General features: G+C 43.4%; 1 long non-coding RNA gene across 7 annotated transcripts in view; it reads right to left on the bottom strand.

Moving 5' to 3' along the window:
• The window catches only part of LOC105493990 (uncharacterized), a 155125-nt gene that overhangs the window by 80645 nt on the left and 51964 nt on the right, over window positions 1-22516 (bottom strand). The gene's annotated exons all lie outside the window — the stretch shown is intronic.

The raw sequence follows: 22516 nt of genomic DNA, 5'->3' as shown, positions 1-22516 counted from the left end.
ATTAAAAATACAAAAATTAGACTGGGCGCAGTGGCTCACACCTGTAATCTCAGCACTTTGGGAGACCGAGGTGGGCGGATCACGAGGTTGGAAGATCAAGACCATCCTGGCTAACATGGTGAAACCCCGTCTCTACTAAAAATACAAAAAAGTTAGCTAGGCATGGTGGCAGGCGCCTGTAGTCCCTGCTACTCAGGAGGCTGAGGCAGAGGTTGCGGTGAGTTGAGATGGCACCATTGCGCTCCAGCCTGGGAGACAGAGTGAGACTCTGTCTCAAGAAAAAAAAAAAAAAGAAAGAAAGAAAGAAAGAAATACAAAAATTGGCCAGGCATGGTGGCATGTACTTATAATCTCAGCTACTTGGGAGGCTGAGGTATAAGAATTGTTTGAATCTGGGAGGCAGAGATTGCAGTGAGCCAAGACTGTGCCACCACACTCCAGCCTGGGCAACAGAGTGAGACTCTGCCTGAGAAAAAAAAAAAAAGAAAAGAAACACACACACATGTTCATACATACACATATTGACACAGATGGAGAAAGAGGCACAGGAGGAGTAGGATGAGGTCTGATCAGGCAAGGGTTAGAAACAGCTATCCAAGGAGAAATCAAGCATCACTTCTTCTATCGCCCTAGGAGACTAGAAGAACAGTAAAGACCCTAGGAAGTTGGAGTGCAGTGATCAGGGTATGTGGCTTACAATGTAGAATGGAAGAAACAGAAACGGGTGGGTAGCTCCAAATGAAGGAGGTGAACACTCACCAGGTGTCTAGGCTCACATACTAACCACACTTAGCGAAAGTGCCATCCACAAGGAAAACTGCTTCCAGGCTTAAAAACCACGGTTCAGTATCCTGCCTGAACCACCACCCTATATTTGGTCTAGGGTAATGGGGATTCCTAGACAAACCTTAATGTTCTTGAGGAAGGGAGAAACACAAAATTTTGCCAAAGAAAGAAGTGTAAGGAGAAAATGTTTAGTCACTCAACCACTCAACAAATATTTCCTGAGCAGCTACTATATGCCAGAATAAAGCTGTGAACAGAGCACAAGCATTTGATCTTGTGCTTTTCTTCTCTTCATCTCGATGTACGTGAATTTCCTCCCTGTCCACCAGAAGCATGCATATTGCCCAGAGATCTAAGATTGTTAGAAAAAGTGAAAAAAAAAAAAAACAAGAAGTTGCAAACTGTAGGAGACTGATGAATAAAAGGATTCTCCCATCCTGCCCAATGAATAGTCACTCTTAGAGAGTCTGTCCCAAGAATCTGCTTTCCTGAACTCAGAAATATACTTTGACTTAAACTGATGACTTTTTTTGGGTGATCGAACAAGGACTCAATTGAACACATTGGCTGAAAATTCGAGGTCCCACTGAACAGATGTTGGAGCTATTTTCCTTCCTCTAGCCTAGTTAGGAGGTTGGTTAACTAGGAAGCCCAAATGAAAGTTGCTTTTGTGGTATCTGGAATATAAATTGACATTCATGATCTGTTCTCCTAACAGCATTAACTTTATAATAGCTCCTAAGTGATTCTAACATATAAGTAGGGTTGAGAACCACTGCTATACAGCCCATGGAGAACTTATAGAAACACACACACATACTTACACATACACATATTGACACAGATGGAACAAGAGGCATAGGGGGAGTTGCATGAGGTCTGACCAGGCAAGGGTTAGAATCAGCCATCCAAGGAGGAATCAAGCATCACGAATTCTATTTCCCTAGGAAACAAGGAAAACAGTAAAAGCCCTACAAAGAGTAGTGATTGGAGATATTACCAGGAGTGGACAGTAGTTCATCCATTATGCATTTCTTCTCAAAGTAATTGCTCCTACTTTCATTAAGTCGTTATTTGAACACTTCCTACCTCCTACGTACACTGCATAGTACAAAAAATGAAAGACAAGCCTCCACCCTCAAGTGGCTCACAATCTAGTGAGGAAAAGAGGCAAATAAATGGTCTGCAGTGGCACAGCTCAATTGAGCTGTGATAGAGGAATTTGCAGAGAGGGAATGCAACCGATGTCGAGGGAATTAGGTAAGGCCTTCCAGAACAATTGACACCTGAACTGAATCTCTTGTCACCTTAATCTTGAAATTTCTCTTCTGTAGAAAAGTGAAAAATAAGTGTCTGTAGTTGAGGCCACCCTGTCTATGGCATTTTGTTGAAGCAACCCGGGCAGATGACTACAGTCTAGCAGCAGAGAGAGGGAATGAGCATTTCAAGTAGTAGGAGCAGCACGCAGGGATGAGAGGGTGCAGGCACAGTAGCAGAGTCCCAGAGAGATGAGAGAGTTTGGCATGTTCTGGAGCTATAAGCACTTTTGATGCCTATAGCAATGACAACGACAATTAGAGAGAACTTCCAGACAACCGATATCCAAGAACTAAACTGCCCAGTACCAACTCTAATCAATACGTGCATTCAAGAAAGGACAAGGTCAGTGAACACCAAGGGCCAGGGCAAGGGGTATTTCTTGGAGTGGGTATGGCAGCAGAGAGGCCCACTGTCCAAGGCTCAGAATGGAATCCAACACGTTTCCATTTGCCTTCCACCGTAAAGTAAGCATGACCTTCCTCTCGCTTCCCCTTGGGAAGTTTGCTTTCCAGAGGAAGCTGTTTAAGGACATGTATTTGCTTGAGGCAGATTGAAAAGGTGATGGCTGTGGTGAATGTGCATGGAGCTCATTCAAATGGGATGGATCCAAGTAGATTTTGGCAAAAGGATGTTCAAATGCCTTTGCCAGGCCGGTTATATAGAGGCAGCTTGACTGATCATCTGACACTCTTTCACGTGTTGGGATATACATCTATAGCAACCTTTTAGGGCACTTACCCAGCAAAAAAGTAAAATTATACATTGAAGTGGAGGCGTGATATGCAAGAGAGAGACAACAGCATCTCTATTAAACCACTTAGCACCACCATCCTCAACCACTTGGGGCCGGAAAGATGGTCTGTTGAAGGGTGGTGTTTAAAAAAACTCATTCCAGGCACGTACAGAAATAGTTTTTTTCTAACAATTAAGAAACATTTTCAGATGTTTTGCAGTGGTGGGGTATTTCAGAAACATTTATGTCTTTAAATGCCAGATTCCTCAGACTGGTTAATGCAGAAGTATTAAAAAGAAACCTAGTTTTTAAAAAAAATTGTTTCAGAATGCACTCAGCAGAAGGGGTTCAGCATGGGGAATTTTTCGTTCTTATTCAACTTCTTAATACATCCAGGAGCATCTTGGGACCCTCAAGGACCTTGGTGATTAATTCTCTACTTACTTCTATATTCTCTTCTCTAGAAACTCTTCAGGTGACCTGTTACATTCAAATACTGTCAAAATGTCAATAATCAACCAAATATTTCATGGTGGTGTGTGCATTTGTTCTGTGCTGTTCCCTCTACCTAGGATGAATTTTTGTTACTGTTTACCTGGTGAACCCCTTTCCAGACCCTTTGAAATAAACAGAAACATGGCTTCCTCCAGACCCCCAAGATAAAAGGTATTCATTTCTTCTCTTCTGCAGCAACATCTTTGAGTTCAGCCCCCACTCTTGGCCATTCAGGCAGAATGCACGAGCTTCTGCTCCTTTCCTTCCTACCTCATAAAGATGGAGTCAGAAACAGCTTCACAACATGACCCTTCATTCCCACCTTCTCCAGACACACACCCTCCTTAGCTCTGCCCCATGCTTATTCCAAAGCTCCATGACCCTTCATTCCCACCTTCTCCAGACACATACCCTCCTTAGCTCTGCCCCATGCTTATTCCAAAAGTCCATGACCCTTCATTCCCACCTTCTCCAGACACACACCCTCCTTAGCTCTGCCCCATGCTTATTCCAAAGCTCCATGACCCTTCATTCCCATCTTCTCCAGACACACACCCTCCTTAGCTCTGCCCCATGTTCATTCCAAAGCCCCCGCAATCTCAGGTGGGTGTGTTCCTCACCTGGCAAGCGTCACTTCTGTGTATGTACTCTTGATGGACACATTAGCACACAGATACCCCTATAAAGATATCTGATAGTTATTGAACGCTTCATACAAAGAGCTTTTCCAAGTTGTCCCTATGTCTTAAAAATTCCATAAAGTGGAATTTTTCTGATTTCCAATATTTATAGGTCTGGGACCACAAGGGTAGGGTAAACCAAAGGGTCAGCCTCCTATGGGCCAACTGGCCAAGAGTAAGGACTGAGCTTTAGGCATTCTGATGAGCACTTACTAGAGCTTGCCACAAAGTACTGTGAAAGCACAGAGGACAGTATTGCTGATCTTGCCTGGAGGACAAACAGGGCTTCACAGAGGAAGTGCCCTGTGCCATCATTAGATTTATGACAATGTATCCCACCTGGCAAAATGAGGCTTAGTTGTGATGTTTGGTAGTACATAGACAAACATTTAAGTTTTAAAATGTGTCCATTTAAAGATAACAGATAGTACAGGTGGAATGCGGATCTGACAAAAGTAGAACAATTCAGGTTTATTACATACCATTCTACTTGCTTCATTGACAAATGCCATTTTGCCTTCACTATGAGAAGGTCACTAATCTAAGTGTTTTCAAATACTAATTGATTTGATCCTCATAACAACTCTATGAGGTAGGTATTATACTGTTTTGGGGTCCATAAGACACCAGAGAAAACTAAGGCACAGAAATGTTAAATAATTTACCCAAGGTCCTAGAGCTAGCAAGTAGGAGGACTTGAACCCAGGCAGTTTGGGGCTAGTACCTACACACGTGGACACTATAATATGCTGCCTCTTGTGCAGATATGTGTGGAAAAACCATAAGCTCAAGAGAACAAGGGCACATATCTTTTTCTCTTCATTGTGTATCCAGCCTTTACATTACAGCATGGCTCATAGTTGGAGCTAAATATTAAACGCTTTTGAATAAATGGATGATAGACAATAGAAGAAGCTTTCTTTGGTTATATTGATCACACTGTTGTATATGTGTGTTTACATATCTGTCTTCCCTTCAGACCTTCATTCCTGTCACATAGTATTTGCTCACTAAATTCATTCATTCAAAAGACATTTATTTGTTGCCTTTGAGCTTCAAAAGTACATATCATGTAATAGAAGATCATAAATGGTACTATAATGCTGCTCTAATAAATCAGGGGAGAATTTTTTAAATCAAAGATGGTTTAGAACTGTAGTTGTGTACAGTTATACATCATAACAACAGGGGTAACTCCCTTTAAGAAAACCAGATTTTGGCTGGGCGTGGTGGCTCATGCCTGTAATCCTAGCACTTTGGGAGGCCGAGGCAGGCAGATCACCTGAGGTCAGGACCTCAAGACTAGCCTGACCAACATGGTGAAACTCTGTCTCTACTAAAAATACAAAAATTAGCCGGGCATAGTGGCGCATGCCTGTAATCCCAGCTACCTGGGAGGCTGAGGCAGGAGAATCGCTGGAACCCAGGAGGCAAAGGCTGCAGTGAGCTGAGATCATGCCACTGGACTCCAGCCTGGGTGACAGAGCGAGACTCTGTCTTGGAAAAAAAAAGAAAAGAAAATCAGATTTTTCACAAAAGAGAGATTGACACAGCAGTTATATTCCATGTTGACAGAGTTTGGATGTTCTGTCCCTTCCAAACCTCATGTTGAAATGTGACTTCCAATGTTGGAGGTGCGGCCTGGTGGGAGATGTTTGGGTCATGGGAGCAGATCCCTCATGACAGTTTTGGTGTTTTCCTCATGGTCATGGGTGAGTTCTTGTTCTGTGAGATCTGGTTGTTTAAAAGAGCCTGGAACGTCCTCCTCTCTCTTGCTCCCTCTTTCACAGCATGAGAAAAGCTCACACTGAGGCCTGGAAGCTTTGTGAGGCCCTCACCAGAAGCATGCTTCCTGTACCATGCTTCCTGTACAGCCTGAGAACTGTGAGCCAAAATAAACCTCTTTTCTTTATATTATCCAATCAGATATTCCCTTGTAGCAACACAAAACAAACTAATACACGTGTGTTACAAAGGAATACAATACAGTTCCCCCTTTAAATTGATTTACAATACATCAGGGTTCCAACTTTAAATTGAGTGCACAAAAATGCGCTTCTAAGTCATTCTGTGTTCAAAACTTTAACTTACACCAGCTTTATCAAGGTCAGCTCGGTGACGTAAAGTGAGTGTACCCATAAATTAATCCACTTACATGATGACATGTATCTCCCAGTGATGCCCGTAAGAAAGGACACAGAACATTCTCAACAGATTATTCATAATTCTTCTGACAGAATTATGTGATGGCTATGTTTTCAATTATAATTAGTGACATTATCTAATATAGCATGTTACGGAAGAGTTGAAAAAAAATGAACTCTAAAGTTAGCTCCACATGGATCTGAATTCCAGTCTGCTGCTTCTGGTTGTGTGCCCTTGAACACATGACTCTGTCTTTCTTTCCTCATCTAAAAAAAAAAAAAAAAGAAGGAAACTAATAATGCCCATTTGCACAGGGCATTGTGAGATCGTGAATGTCAAGTGCCAGACACACAATAGCTCTGAAATAAAAGTTCATTTCCTTTGCTTCTTTCCCAAAGGATTATAAATCGTTCTACTATAAAGACACATGCACACATATGTTTATTGCGGTATAGTTCACAATAGGAAAGACTTGAAACCAACCCAAATGCTCATCAATGATAGACTGGATAAAAAAATGTGGCACATATACACCATGGAATACTATACATCCATAAAAAAAGGATGAGTTTCTGTCCTTTGCATGGACATGGATGAAGCTGGAAACCGTCATTCTCAGCAAACTAGCACAAAAACAGAAAACCAAACACCACATGTTCTCACTCATAAGTGGGAGTTGAACAATGAGAACACATGGACAGAGGGAGGGGAACATCACACACTGGAGCCTGTCAGGGGGTGGGGGGCTAGGGGAGGGATAGCATCAGGACAAATACCCAATGTAGATGACAGGTTGATGGGTGCAGCAAACCACCATGACATGTGTATACCTATGTAACAAACCTGCACATGTATCCCAGAACTTAAAGTATAATGAAAAAACTTCCAAAAACATTGTCATGTTTGTCAATGGATAATAGACAATAGAAGAACATTTCTTTTGTTATATAGATCACACTATTGTATATGTGTGTTTACTCATCTGTCTTCCCTTCAGACCTTCATTCTTGTCACATAGTATTTGCTCACTAAATTCATTCATTCAAAAGAGATTTACTTGTTGCCTTTGTGCTTGAAAAGTACATATCATGTAATAGAAGATCATAATGGTACTATAGCAAATTACTAATAAGGAACACTAAATGTAGAAAAGTATGCCTTGCCAATGTCTTGACCCCTTGAGTCAACCAGACAAGGAGTCTGGTTGCCCAGGAGGAAGCTAAGAGGGAATAGCAATTGAAATAGAAAACTAAAGGGAACTACTCCCAAATACTAGGGCTTACTTGGGTCATTTCAGTGAGTTCCTTAAAAACTCAGCAGGGGATTTCCATTGCACTATTTCCCAGAGTGGTTGATGCAATCTCCAGTAAACTATAAATGAAATAGGCATGCATGCACATCCTGAGTAGTGTGGTGTCATTTACAAGAATGTGCATCTTGGAGCCACACTGCTTGATTTAAAGCAAGACTTCAACATGTATTAGTTGTGTGTCCTTAGGAAATGTATTAAACTTCTTTATGACTCAACTTTGCCATTTGTGAAAGGAAGATAAGAATAATATCTACCTTGTAAGGATGTTTGGAGAATTGAATAAAATAATGTACGTACAGCACTTAAAATAGACCTTAACATATTGTAAGTGTCCAATAAATCCAATACGATATTAATATATACATTCATAAGTATTAATAGGCTTCTATGAGTGGTGAAAAGATGATGATTCTCATTGCTTTACATTATTCTGCATTTTCCGAATCTATTACAACATTAGTGTATTAATTTATAGTCTCATGCATACAAAACCTTGATAGTGCCTCACATTTTGAAGTGGGATGTTTAAAACATCAGTTCAAAGAGTGGGACGGTGGGAGATTCCTATAGAGCCAATGGGTGGAATTCACAAAGAACCAGCAATTGAAGATTTGGCGATATAGTCTAGAGCAATCTGGGGGTAAGTAGCCACCAAAGCTTTTGCATGAATGGCCTTAAACCACAGGCCAAAGGAGTGAAAATCCTTTAAAGTAGGGGTTCAGACTCAATTACCTGCAGGGATTTTTTAGGTAACATGAATGAGTAAAGCTGATCTGGTGTAACCAACAGAGAGTGGTAGAACCTGGGACAACTGGACCACACTCATCCTATTTAAAGAGGGCAACCACCACCAGTTCCTGTTTGCTGTGGCCATGCTGTGTTTCCAGATTTTGTAATTTTTAAAGTGAATTCAAAATTCTGGAGTTTTATGTAAAACATCCTGTATTTTTTAAAAAGGTTGCATTTGTATATATTTATGAGGTACAAGTGCAAATGTGTTACATGGATAGACTACATAACGGTGAAGCCAAAGCTTTTAGTATATCCATCACCTGAAAAACCTACATTGTACCCATGAAGGACTGTCTCATCACCCACCCTCCTCCTGCACCCCCACCCTTCCAAGTCTCCACTGTCATTCTATACTCGATATCCATGTGTTACGTGTTTAGCTCCTACTTATCACTGAGGATATTCACTATTTGTTTTTCTGGTGTCTGAATTCTTTTACTTAAGATAATGACCTCCAGTTCCATCCATGTTGCTGCAAAAGACATGATTTTATTCTTTTTCATGGCTGAGTAATATTCTATTATGTATATGTGCCACATCTGCTTTATCCAAGCATCCATTAATGGACACTTAGGCTGATTTTATATCCTTGCTATTGTGAATAGTGCTGCAATAAACATAAAAGTGCAGGTATACTTTTGATACAAGCATTTCTTTTCCTTTGGTAGATACTAAGTAGAGGGATTAATGGGCCGAATGGTAGTTTTATTTGCAGTTTTTTGAGAAATCTCCATGCTGTTTTCCATGGAGGTTGTACTAATTTACACTCCCACCAACACTGTATAAACGTTCCATTTTCTCTGCATCTTTGCCAACATCTGTTATTTTTTGTCTTTCTAATAATAGCCATTCTGGCTGGTGCAAAATCATATCTCATTGTGGTTTTAATTTGCATCTCTCTGATGATTAGTGATGTTGAGCAGTTTTTCATATGCTTTTTAGCCATTTGTATGTCTTCTTTTGAAAAATGTCTATTCATATCCTTTGCTCACTTTTTAATGAGATTGATTTTGTTGTTGTTGTTGTTGTTGTTGTTGAGTTGTCTGAATTTCTTATAAATTCTCAGTATTAGATCCCTGCTGGTTACATAGTTTGCAAATATTTGTTTCCCATTCTGCAGGTTTTCTGTTCACTCTGTTGACTTTTTCATTTGCTGTGTGGAAGCTTTTTAGTTTAATGTTGGAAGTTAACTGAATTTTTAAAAAAATATTGAAAGCTAAACACACATGTCATGAAGCCATCAGTTTACAACCAGTGCACTAAAGGCTTATCTTCATCCTAAAAAAAATCTGTATGGAAAAAGAGAAGGTTCACATAACTCAACAGGATTCATGGGAAGTATCCAGTGGATAGCAAAATAGGAAGTGGCAGAAGGACCTGGGTTCCTGATGACATTGTTGAGACAATGCACTAAACTTGGGACTACCTATCTCCTGTCTTGTTAAGAAAACAACAAATGCTTAATGGTGTCATCCACGATCATCCAGGTTTTCTTTTATTTGCAGCCATATGCACGTTTACATATTCATACTTACATGAAGCTAAAGAAGATCGGGAACAATCTGGAGAAAGAAGATGGTAGTAAGAACAGGCAATTGCCTTTGGAAAAAAATTGTTCACTCATTCATTTTACAAATGCTTATTGTGCAACCACATCTACTGAGCTAGACTCAGAGGGTTTCAAAGATAAATCAGACTCAACCTCATGAAGCCCACAATCCAGGTGGCATTTGCAGCTTGTCTAAGTCTACTCCGGCTGCTAAAGCAGAATACCACACATTAGATAACATAAATGATACATTTATTTCTCGTAGTTCTGGAGGCTAAGAAGTGCAAGATCACAGTGCCAGCAGATTCAGTGTCTGGTGAGGGTCCTCTCTGTGGCTTACATATGGCCACCTTCTTGCTGTATCCTCATTAGGTGGGGAGACAGTGGGCTGTGGTCTCTTCCTCTTTATATAAGGACACTAATCCCATCATTGGGACTCCACCATCATGACCTAATCTAAAACTAATTACCTCCCAAAGGCCCCATCTCCAAATACCATTACACTGGAGATTAGGGTTTTGATATATGAATTCAGGGTTTATTGGGGGGTGTGGGGTGAACACAAACATTCAGTTCGTCACACAGCTCATCCTTTTAGACAAAAAGGAAAAAGAGAACTGGGTCAAAAACCAGGCAATGTGAATGGGCTGCTCACAGGTGCAATCCAGAGGACAATTTCATGCCAGGCGAGGTAAGGAAATAAATCTGTAGACTGGCCTTTGGCTGACTGCCAAGAACATGGAGCCTGCGTATGGATGTCAACGACAGAGTGTGCGGATAGTGGACCCCCATGCCTTATTTATAACCTGTTTTCATCTGGCTGCTATCTAGAAAGGCCCTGCCTCTCATCTCCTTGCTACCTTCTTGTACCATCCAATTTGACAGCATCATTTACAGTTCTCCTTTCTCAGATACTCCCTGGGCCTGAGGAAATACAGATAAGAGGAGTGGATGACCAGGGAGAGAACTTAGGAAGGCTGGGGCGTCTGGGAGGAAGAAGCTGGCTGGAAATCACTCTGCCTTGTAGAGATGAGCAGGAAGCTGTTGTTTCTGCCCTCCTGTCAGTATCTCCTCCCTCTAATCTCTCCAACCATGCTGTCTGCATAGACACAAATGCCAGCTGTAGGGGAAGACTGAAGCATGTTCAGCAGTCTCAGAAAGCCCAAGAGAATTAACAGAAGAGGGCCAAGTGTGTCCAACAGGAAGGAACCTCCCCTCTCCCTGTCTCAGAGTCCTGATCCTCAGAAGTGGGGGTGGGCAGGTGGCACAAAGGGCAGAAAAGATCATTTCTTCCATTAAAAGCCCTCTTTCCTTCTCCAAACACACTCTCCAGGTAACTCAAAGGAAGAGATGTTCTTTGTCTTTCTCCCTCAGACCAGCATTTGCGTGAGATGGCTAAGGCGGGACAGTGGTTAATTCATGAAAGCACAGAGAATACTGTTGTTAAGGACCCGTCTAAAGTTCAAACATTCATGAAGTCTCTGAACTGGAAGCAAGTTTAAACACTCTCCAGCCTAACCCTGCACCCCATCCACTGCGTCAATTCGTTCTGCCAAGTCATTCGTTCATCCAAGCATTTCTTGAGCACCTATTTTGTGCTGTGCCAGGTGCTGAAATATACGCAACACAGAGCCATGAACAAAACAGATATAAGAAACTTATCCAAGTGCCAAGTGGCTGTCCTACCTCAGTCTGACCAAGTAAATGATATCTCATGACCTTCAGAGCCAGCAGACCCCTTCCTGGGACAGGTCTGACTCCTCCAAGAGTCTTCCCCATTGGGCCCAAATATCCCTCTACTTTCATTCATTCTTCACATGCACTGAGCACTTACACAGGTCCAGGGTGCTTCGTGTGAAGCTTTTACCTGCTCCTTGTTTCATGTTTCTCACAATTACTCTGTAAGAAAAATATTATTTCCATCTTCCAGGTGGGACCTGAGCCACAGAGAGACAATGTGACTTGGCCAACACCACCACACTGGCCATGAAAGAGTCAAAACTGGAATTCAAGTCCTCCAACCCGAGGTCAGATACCTGGTCTGAGGCAACTCGCGACATCCTTGCTGAGTCCTGTCTGTGCAGAGGTGAGAACAACCTCCCTCACTGCAATGGATTCTGGGGGTGAAGGAGGGGCTGACCCCCGCCAAGTGCAATAAATTTAAGAAGGGCCAAAGAATCTTTCTCCACTAAATATCCCGGCTTCACTGCTGCCCGGAAGCAATCTCAGCTGTTCACTGGAATCACAGAGCCGTGCTCCCACTCTGCCTGAAGCTGAAGCTCGTCCTGAGGACCCCTTGGAGCCCAGGGCCATGCGCTTTGCCAGATAATCCTATAGGAATGAATTTCCAACAACGGTGCCAGCGGGTGGAGAGGAGAGCCAGAAGACCGCGCTCTCCGGGAAACAAGCAGTGACTCACGAAGTGAGGTGAGGAGCTCCCTCCCAAATGCTCAGGCTCTCAGGGAGGACCCAGAGGCCTTCTCATTGCTGCTCAGTTCATTCCAACAGCCTCTCCCACAACACAGGGATTCAGAAGCTCAGGAGTGCTTGGGTACAACTCCCTCATTTGACAGATACAGAAACGGAGGGTCAGAAGGCACACTGCAGGCCTAAAGTAACAGTCGGTGGGCCGAAGGGTCAGAAGAAGAGGTCAGGAGTTGTGAAGAAAGTCTCAGACTTTGTTTGGGCAGATGTCACATTGGGTGAGTCTTTAGTTGATGCCCAGACCTGGCCCAGGGGAGCAGCAGGGTCTCTGTGGCCATCAGGAGACAAGGCACTGTCCAGAATGTTCTGAAGTTAACCACTGCTGGAGTGACCTACTAGCTGTATCACCTTGTGAACTTTACTTAATGCCTTTGTTCAGCATCTTCAGCTATAAAAGGTAGATAATAATAATAATAATACCTCTGTCATTGAGTTGTACAGATTCACTTGTACAATGGTCTGAATGCTTGTATCCACCCAGTATTCACATGTTGCAACAAAATCACCAATGTGATTATAATAGGAGGTGGGCCTTTGGGAAGTGATTAGGTAATAAAGATGGAACCCACATGAAGAGGATTAATTCACCTATTAAAAGAGGCCCAGAGAGCTCCCTTCCCCCTTCTGCATACAGTGAGAAGACAGCTATCTAGGAACCAGGAAACAGGCCCTTACCAGACACCAAGTCTGCCAGCACCTTGATCTTAAACTTCTAAGCCTCCAGAACTATGAGAAATAAATTTCTGTGGTTTATAAGCCACCCAGTTGACAGTAGTTTGTCAACAGCCTGAACAGACCAAGACAACTGGAAAACTCCAAGTAAAGCACTTAGCACACAGCCTGGCCCATAGTAAGGGCTCTACTAACAGGGGCCATGACGGTAACGACAGCTGCGTGCACTGAGCACCTGTGATATGCTAAACATCACCAGTGATTTTACATGCATTATTTCAGTTCATCCCCTTGCTTCAGTGAAACCAGATGATCTGCTTTATTTTACTACCTGAGAGAAAACAGACCCACAGCTTCTCCAGAGGAAACTCTGATTCCAACATCAGCTATCCAGTTAGTGTCAGAGGCCAGATTAGAACCTGGGTGTGATCAGATTCCAGAACTGGTGCATGTAACCACCATACCCTTTCTGCCAGTGCTGCAAGAACTCAATTTCCCAGATAAAAACACTGGCCAGATGGATCACATCCACGTTGGGCTTTTTGTCCACGAATCTGTCCTTTTCTGGACTATGAACTGCCCAAGAGCGCATTATTGCTCGTCTTGCTCACTACTGTATCCCCAGCACCTGGGTGCACCTGACACCGGGCTGCTCAGTGTTTGTGGGATAACTAATTGAAGGAATATAGCATCACCATCACTTGGTAGAAAAGACTGATGGTAAAGAATGGCTGTTCACATCCACTTCTCCTCTCTCCCTGGAACTCCCTCTCTCTCCCTCTTCTTCTTTTTCATTGCTGGAAATAACACAGAATCAAAGCTTTGTGGAAATCTATCTCCTTCTTAATCTTCCTATGTTATTTCTACTTCTGCTATATTTAGTTTTGACTAGTCGTTAGATCCCTTCCATCCCTTTTCACAGCAATCTCCTAATCATCCTACAAAACCCAACTCAAATGCTGCCTCCTCTAGGAAGTCTTCTCCACTCTATTGAAGGATAGAAGTTCTAGCCTTGGGTGCTTCTGCAAGATTTTTGTTGTTGTTGTTGTTGTTGTTGTCCATGGCTCTGTGAACCTGCACTTAACCAGGCTGAAACCTCTGCCTGCCACCAGTGGTACATCAGTCCTCCACCCCATAGAAAAAGTTACTTAAGGGCAGCACTGTGTCTTCTTATTTCTGCCTGCAGCATTTATCTAGCACAGTGGCTGGCAGCAAGCAGGCACTCAGGAAATGTACTGAATGAATGATCAGGATGTGTCCAGTTCTTTAATAAGGGACTTACTACTTTTAGGTAAGTAGCATTCAGACCTGCAATAGCTATTTCTTAAGTGCCTATTCTGCATTGGGCACACAAGCATTGTAGCCAGTGTTGGGCTGAAGGATTAAGCAAAGCAAGAGAGATAAGAAGCAAGTGCAGAAATAAAGAAACAGGAGTTCGAGACCAACCTGCTCAATGTAGTGAGACCCTGTCTCCACCAAAAACACAAAAATTAGCCGGCCATGGTTGTGCATGCCTGTAATCCCAGCTACTTGGGAGCTTGAGGCAGGAGAATCACTTGAACCTGGGAGGCAGAGTTGCAGTGAACCGAAAGCACGCCACTGCAGTCCAGCCTGGGTGACAGAGTGAGACTCCATCTCGAAAAAAGAAAAGAAAAAAAAGAAACAGGATATTTTAGAGAGGGATCAGTGTGATGAAGACAATAATGCAGAGATATGAGAGAAAATTACTGAAGGGCTCTTGTAGACAAGAGGTCAGAGCAGCCTCCCTGAGGCGGTGACGTTTGAGCTGAGATCCGAATGACCAGAAGCAGCTGGCCAGGAAAAGTCAGCAATGCTGGGCCAGGAAAAATGAACAGCCTGGGGAAGGGCTTTTAAGAAGAGCAAGCTTAGGGTGTTGGGGGTACGGCAAGGGGACCAAGGGGTCCCAAGGGTGGGAGTGAAGAAAGAGATAAGCTCAGAGACTATGCAACAGCAGGACTGTTTGGGCCTCCTGGACCATGGTGAGCACATCAGAGGGTTTTAAGCAGAACAGATGGCCTTATGTTTTGGTGAGATCACTCTGGCTGAGCTGACAAGAATGGGTTTTTGAAGCTATAGCAGGAGTAGATGCAGGAAAACCAGTTAGGAGGCCACTGCATTAGTCCAAGTGTGAGCTGACAGTGGCTGACCAAGATATACTAATGGGGGTAATGGGGCAGAAAGTATTTCAGAGGTGGCACCTACAGAACTTACTGGTGTACTGGGTGCGGACGGCGAGGGAAAGACAGGAGTCAAGAGTGGTTATTGTATGCTCAGCGTTTCTAAAATAACACATCCCCATTACTCAGAGGCCTCTAGAGAGGACATGCTTCCATCTCTCCTCCACATCCAGCAGATGGTGCCTGAGTGTGAAATCTACCCAGCACGGCCGGGCTGCCTCTTCCTACTCCCCAGCCCACCTTCACTTGAGGGAGCATCTTTCGCTCCTCAAAAGTACTTCCTGAGCCTGAAAGTCATTGCTATTGATTTATCCAGCAAAATGTAATTTGGGAAAAGCTGGTGTCCTTTTTTTTTTCTGTAAAGAATCGTTTGTACCCAGGAAAGCACTATGTAAAGGATGATGGCTTCCATCAATTGCAGTCCCATTGTGGGGGTGGTAAAGACATTTATGTGAGTCAACAAAGCCAGGGGAGTGTTAGGAACCAAAACATTTTAATAATGTGCTGATTTTTAAGGAGGTTTGATGTCTTGGAGGGAAGAGGCCTGAGCCAGCTGCATGCATTTTTGCCACGTGGTTGCTGGAGCCTTTTGAGAAGGTTGGGAGCCTCATTACCTCAATAGCCTATTGTAGATAGCGCACCATTAAATCCTAAGCTGGGCTGTGAAATTGATTTTTTGCATTTTATTTTCAGGCTTCGCTGTGGTTTGAATGCATCCCCCCAAAAAGCATATGTTAAAAACTTAATCTCCAACGCAACAGTGTTGACAAGTGGGACTTAATGAGAGACGATTAGGCCATGAGGCAGAAGTGAGTAAATTAATGCATTATCATGGAAGTGAGTTCCTTGTAAAAGCATGAGTTTGGGTCTCGGTCTCTCTCTCTCTCTCTCTCTCTCTCTCTCCCACACACACACTTCGTTCTCTCTGTCTCTCTTCTCTCTCTCTCTGCCTCTCTCTTTCTCCCTCACTTTTCTCTTCCATTCTTGCATCATGTGAGGAACAGTTTCCTGCAGTGTTCAAGGCACCATCTCGGGAAGAGAGACCAAGCCCTCACCAGACTCCAAACCTGCTGGCACTTTGATCTTGGACTCCCCTGCCTCCGGAACTATAAGAAATAAATCTTTCTTCTTTATAAACTACCCAGTCTCAGGTGTTCTGCTATAGCAGTGCAAAATAAAACAAACTAAGGCACATTTTAAATGACAGATATGGGAAGGTGGGTGGCTACTTACTTTGAGAAACCAAAATCCAAAGATGGAAAATGCACCCCACCTCCTGATCCCATTCTTTCCTCCCCCAACTGGTACCTATTTGGCAGGTTGAGCCCCTCAGCAGGTTGTCAGACCAACTTTGCTCACAACGTATACCCAGCAGGTATCAATTTAGTCCTGCAAACAAACTATGTTATTGAATGTCTTCAGATGCCCTGGGATTATAGCCATGAGCAAACAGAGGCAAGGTCCCTACTCTCATAAAATTCACATTCCAGTAGAGAAGAAGAGAATGAACTAACACATAAGATAATTTCATAGAGTAATGTAATAAAGATCATATAGCTGATTGCTCTATAGTAAATCCAGGGCAGAGTCTGGCACACATGTCTTGTGAAGAGCCTAAGAGTAAACATTGTTGGCTTTGGGGCCACACACTCTGTTGCAACTACTCAACTCTCCTGTTGTATTATGAAAGCAGACTCAGACAATAGGAAAAGAATAGTAGACAATAGTAAAGGAATAAGGAATAAAACTCGACTTACAGAATGGGTGGGAAGTCAATCACCTTCTCTAGGGGAAAGTGGAAGAGATATTTAGTAGGATGGAGTGAAAAGATGATGATATTTAAGGCGAAGTCAGAATGAGGCGAAGAAACCAGCTGCATATAGAAGGGAGGCATTGAAGACAAGGGAATAGCATGTGCAAAGCCCTGAGTCAGGACTATTTCAGGAACAGAAATGTCTACGGGTGAGGTGGGGCAAAGGGAAAAGGAAGGAGACACAGCAGTGTGAATTCAGGTCAAGAGGTGGGCAGGAATCAGGTTCCAATGGGCCTACTAGTCCATGGTGAGGCCTGGCACCTAATAGACCATCCTGCTATTGCATAATCTCTGAGCTCATTTCCTCCACAGTTTTTCAAACCCTGCTAAAAGAGACAAAAAGAAACTACAGAAGTTTCGAGAAAGAAAGTACAAGACCACGATTCTTTATCCACACTCTTGAAATTTTAAAAACTGACAACTGAAGGTTTTTTTCCTAAGTTTGGCATGAAATCACTTGGCAGCAAACACTGTCTGAGTGTACAGGAGGCTATTTATGGTCTTTATTTATCCCTCTTCGTGTGAATATTCATGTATTTCACTCTTACATGTTTGGGTGTGGGGTACTGCCCGTAGTACAATGCCAGACCTACATAATACACTACATCTGGCTTTTCCTCCATCCAAAAGATTCTGAATTTCTGGAAGTTTCAAAGTTTTAGATAAAAGATTATGGACTTCTACCATGATCAGATTCATAGTCTTTAGGAGGAAAACTCTATTTGCAGTTTTAAAGATAAACTGGAGGAAGCAGAGAAGGAAGCTAGTTAAGAAACTACCGGAAAACCGGTGGTGAGAAATATGGAGATTGTACCAAGCTGGAGATGCTGGGGATGGAGGAGTTTGGGAGATATGTCCCAGGAGGATCAACATAACTCAGTGCCTGATTGGAGGTGGGAGGTAAGAGAGGAAGGAATCCAGAATGAGTCTCATGCTCCTCGCTTGTAAGAGTGGACAGATGGTGAGCCATCCCCCACAAGAGAAAGCTGAGGATGATTAGAATTAAGAAGAAAAAATGCTAAATGCCAGGTTGGACATGTGTATGTGAGGCTCTTCTGCATCTTGTGGTTGGAGACATGTGGTAGGGAGTTGGAAATGTGGGTCTGGAGCCCGGGAGAGAGGCTGGTGTCAGAGGTACAGATTTACGAAGTGTCGCAAGTTAATAGCGTTCCCCAAAATGACATGGCCAAGTCCTAACCCCAGTGTCTGTGAATGTGACCTTATGTAAAATTAAAGTCTTTGCAGATGTAATTAAGTTAAAGATTCTTAAAATGAGATCATTCCGGGCTTACAGTGGGCTCTAAATCCAATTATTGTTATCCTTCTAAGAGAAGGGAGAGAGGTTTGAGACAACACAGAGAGAACGATAGGTAAAGACAGAGGTAGCGATTAGAGTGACGCAGTGCAAGCCGAGAAATGTCAAGAATTGCCTGAGCTACCAAGAGCTAGGAGGGAGGCATGGAACGGATTCTCCCTCAGAGCCTCCAGAAGGAACCAATCCTGCTGACACTTTGCTGTTGAACCTCTGGCCTCCGGAATTGTGGGAGCACACATTTCTGTTGTTTTCAGTCACTCAGTGTGTGGTCATCTGTTATAGCAGCCTCAGGAAACTAACACAAAAAGTTTCAGTCATGCAAGGCATTTTCAGTCTCAGAATATGGTGAGAAATGGCCAGGTGCTGTGGCTCTCGCCTGTAATACCAGCACTTTAGGAGGCCAAGGCGGGGGGGTCACCTGAGGTCAGGAGTTCAAGACCAGCCAGGCCAATATGGCGACACCCCGTCTCTACTAAAAAATACAAAAATTAGCCAGCCATGGTGGTGTGCACCTGTAATCCCAGCTACTTGGGAGACTGAGACAGGGAGAATTGCTTGAACCCAGGAGGCGGAGGTTGCAGTGAGCAGAGATCGTGCCACTGCACTCCAGCCTGGACAACAGAGCAAGACTCCATCCCAAATATATATATATATATATGGAGAGAGAGAGAGAGAGAGAGAGGAACCTAAGGACAGAAGTCAGGCAACCCCAACATTGAATAAACAACAGAATGGGGACTGAGAAAGGGCAGTGGGAGAGGTAACATGAGAACTGTGGGAGAGTCGAGACTCAGAAGGTCATACACTCCAGGCAGGACGATGTGCTGTACTGTGTCAAATTTTTGCAGGGGAGACAGACAGAATTAAGGCTGAGGATGCAGGTCATTAGTGACATTGAGTTGGAGTAATTTCAGTAAGCCAAGGAATAAATAATATGTGGGAAAAGTGAAATCAGTAAAGGATTCTTTCAAGACGTTCATCAATAATGAAGGGAAGACAGTAGCCTGAAAGGGCTTTGGGTCTGGAGAAATGGTTTTAGGGTGGGAAACATGAGTGTGTCTACAGGCTGTTTGTAGGAACTAGAGCTTGGGCAAGATTGTCAAGGTAGAACAGAGGAAAGGAAATGAAAGAGCTAGGACTATCTAATAGAGATAGTCAAATATCTGTCAACATTTGGGGTGCATAGTACAGAGTGTTTCTTAATATAAAGCTATTCTTGGGAAGCAGTTGCCCAGTGAGAGGCAACTTTCCCCAGCTCCCCTTGTAGCTAGGTAGGTACATGTGATCAGTTCTCACCAATGGAGTGGAGTGGAAGTGGTGAAGGTCTCCTCTGAGCCAAGGTGAGTGAGAAGTGTATGTACCTTCTCCACTCTTTCTTCTCCCATTTGCCAACTGGAGGCAGAGAAATTCATGGTCCTTAGGGATGGCAGCACCACAGAACAGAAGAAGCCTAGGTTCCTAAATCACCACCTGGAGAAAAGTCTCCCATGAATAGGAAAATCAGTGTTATGTGGGTGAGAAGTAAACATTGTCTTAAGTCACTGAAATATGGGAGTTTATTTGTTTTAACAGCTGGTGTTACTCTAATACAGTCTGTATATTATGTATACTCTGATCTTATACTGCTGGGCTCCTGCCACCTGCTAGAGCTCAACTCCTGCCAGACTAGCTCACTAATGACCATCTGCCTGGCATCTGTCCCTTTGCAACTAAAGGTCTTTCATTCATTGAACACAAATGTATTAATCGCCTACAATGTGTAATGCACTTGGAAGGAGGTAGGAATGCAGCCATGTACGTGATGAATCTCTACCTTCAGGTGACTTATATTCTAATGAGACAGACAGACAGTGAACACATGAACATAGAATATAATACCAGCTAGGAATATGATATGCTATAAGTAAATAAACAAAGCAGAATGAAAGGATAGAAAGCGGTGGGAAGGGTGTGGTGCAATTCAAAATAAGCTAATCACGAAGACTACTTTGAGGATGTAATGTGAATGAAGAGACTTATGTTAAGTCACCAGACCAAGAAAGAGGTAGAGGAAATGTAACTCAGAGGGAGCAGCTCACACAAAAGCCCAGAGAAGAGAATATGCTTGGCATCTTTGGAGAGCACTGTGGCCAGCACAAGGTGAGTAACTGATAGGAGGTAAGGCAGAAAAATGATTAAGAGCCAGATTATAGGGGCCACGGAAGCACTCTCAAGCCTGTCCTAAGAAACAGGGAGCCCCTGACTAGGTTTAGCCTTAGAGGCAAGGAAGGCGTCACTAGACATTTTCCAAGAGGCAGTTCCTTTCTTGTGGACATGTCCAGTTTCTAGGTCTGAGCTCCTGTCCATCTTGTTCCCTGCCCTGTTCCTTGTTCTGAACCCCCACCTCTCCCCAACCTCCAGCACTGACCAGCCAGACTGCTGGGTGCATTTACCAAGGATAAGCAAGGCAAAGGCATTTTTCATGGAGAGGTGACTCTTCTGCAAAGAAAATAAAGCTCATACATAGGCTTACTAGCAGAGAAGCAGCACCCACGAGGCAGTGAGCACTAAGTCTATATTTGATCTGAAAAACATGCAGACAGGCGAGCGGGAGCCCAAACACAACTGCTTGTGCCTTATGCGATTGCAAGTGAGTAATTTTGCCTCCTGGAGTTCCAGGAAGTTCCTCCAGCTCTGAAACAGAGCCATCCCTCATACTAGAAGGCTGTAAAAATACATGGAAGGGCTTTGGGGCCTCCACAGGTGGAAACACTTTTAACAGTCACAATAACTCGCTTTTGCAAACTGCACTTCACTCATTCCATCTATGTCAACCTCCTGACATCAATCTAAGCGGGTAACTAGCCAATTTTATTTTTTAAATGAGGAAAAGCTGACCTAGAGAGGGAGAATAATATGCCAAAGATCACAAAGCCAGGAACTGGGTTATTCTTGTGAACCCCAGTTTTTAAAATGTAATTATTCTTCCTTGCTTGAAATTGTCCATGGGTACTTAAAACACAATTTGGACCCTTTCCCGTGTCCTTCAAAGTCTTATACCAGAAATTAGCAAGCTACAGCCCACAACCGGATCTTTTTTTTTTTTTTTTTTTTTTTTTTTTTTTTTTTTTTTTTTTTTCCTGAAACAGAATCCCCGTCTCCCAGGCTGGAGTGCCATGCCACAATCTTGGTTCACTGCAACCTCCTCCTCCTGGGTTCAAGCGATCCTCCTGCCTCAGCATCCCAAGAAGCTGAGACTACAGGTGAGTGCCACCACGCCCAGCGAATTCTTGTATTTTTAGTAGAGACAGGGATTTGCCACGTTGGCCAGGCTAGTCTCGAACTCCTGAGCTCAGGCGATCCACTCGCCTCGGCCTCCCAAAGTGCTGGGATGACAAGCGTGAGCCACTGCGCCCAGCCAATGTGATCTTATACATAAAGTTGAATCGGAACACTGCCATGCCCACGTATTTACATGTTGTCTGTGGCTGCTTTTGTACCGTGGCCGGAGTGCTGAGTAGTTGTGACGGAGGCAGCATGGCCCATAAAGCTGAAAACATTTACAATCTGTCCCTTTACAGAACAAGGTTGGAAACCTCTGATCCCCATGGTCTATGCAGGTCAATCTTTCCTTTCTTATCTCTTTCATTCTCCCTTCTACTCAAGAATTTCTAGTCACGTTGGTTTTCTTTCTCTTCCCCAAACAAACCCAGATTTCTCTGCCTCGGGCCCTTTACACTTGCCATTCTCCCTGCCTGAAATGCCTTCCCTCGCCCTGGGCTGGCTGCCTTTCCCTTTCCAGCTCTCACATTGCTGACTCTCAGGGAGGCTTCCCACGACCTCCCCATCTAACATGGCCTGGTCCGACATGGAACTAGCTCTGCTGCATTCATTCATTCATTCATTGCATATATCACCTTTTAAGTCATCTTATTTGTTTATCTACTTATTGCCAGAGTTTTGCACTAAAATAATATCTCCATGGGAACAGGCATTCTGACTGTCTCAGTCACAACGAAATTCATGATATTAGAATAACGCCTGACACACAGAGGGTATTTCATAGCCAAGTGCTAAATGAATGAACAAATCAAAGAATTAATGAACGCATTATAACTAATCCTTAGTCTACGCAGCAGGCTTTCTCAATCTTGGCACGGTTGACATCGGGACTGGATAAGTCTTTGTGGTGAGGTTGTCTTGTGCATTCGAGAATGTTGAGGGGCATCCCTGGCACCTGCCT

Source organism: Macaca nemestrina, chromosome 15 (assembly GCF_043159975.1).
Source record: "Macaca nemestrina isolate mMacNem1 chromosome 15, mMacNem.hap1, whole genome shotgun sequence".
Lineage (NCBI taxonomy): Eukaryota > Metazoa > Chordata > Mammalia > Primates > Cercopithecidae > Macaca > Macaca nemestrina.
Note: the sequence above shows the minus strand (reverse complement) of the source record. Positions and strands in the feature narration are given on the sequence as shown.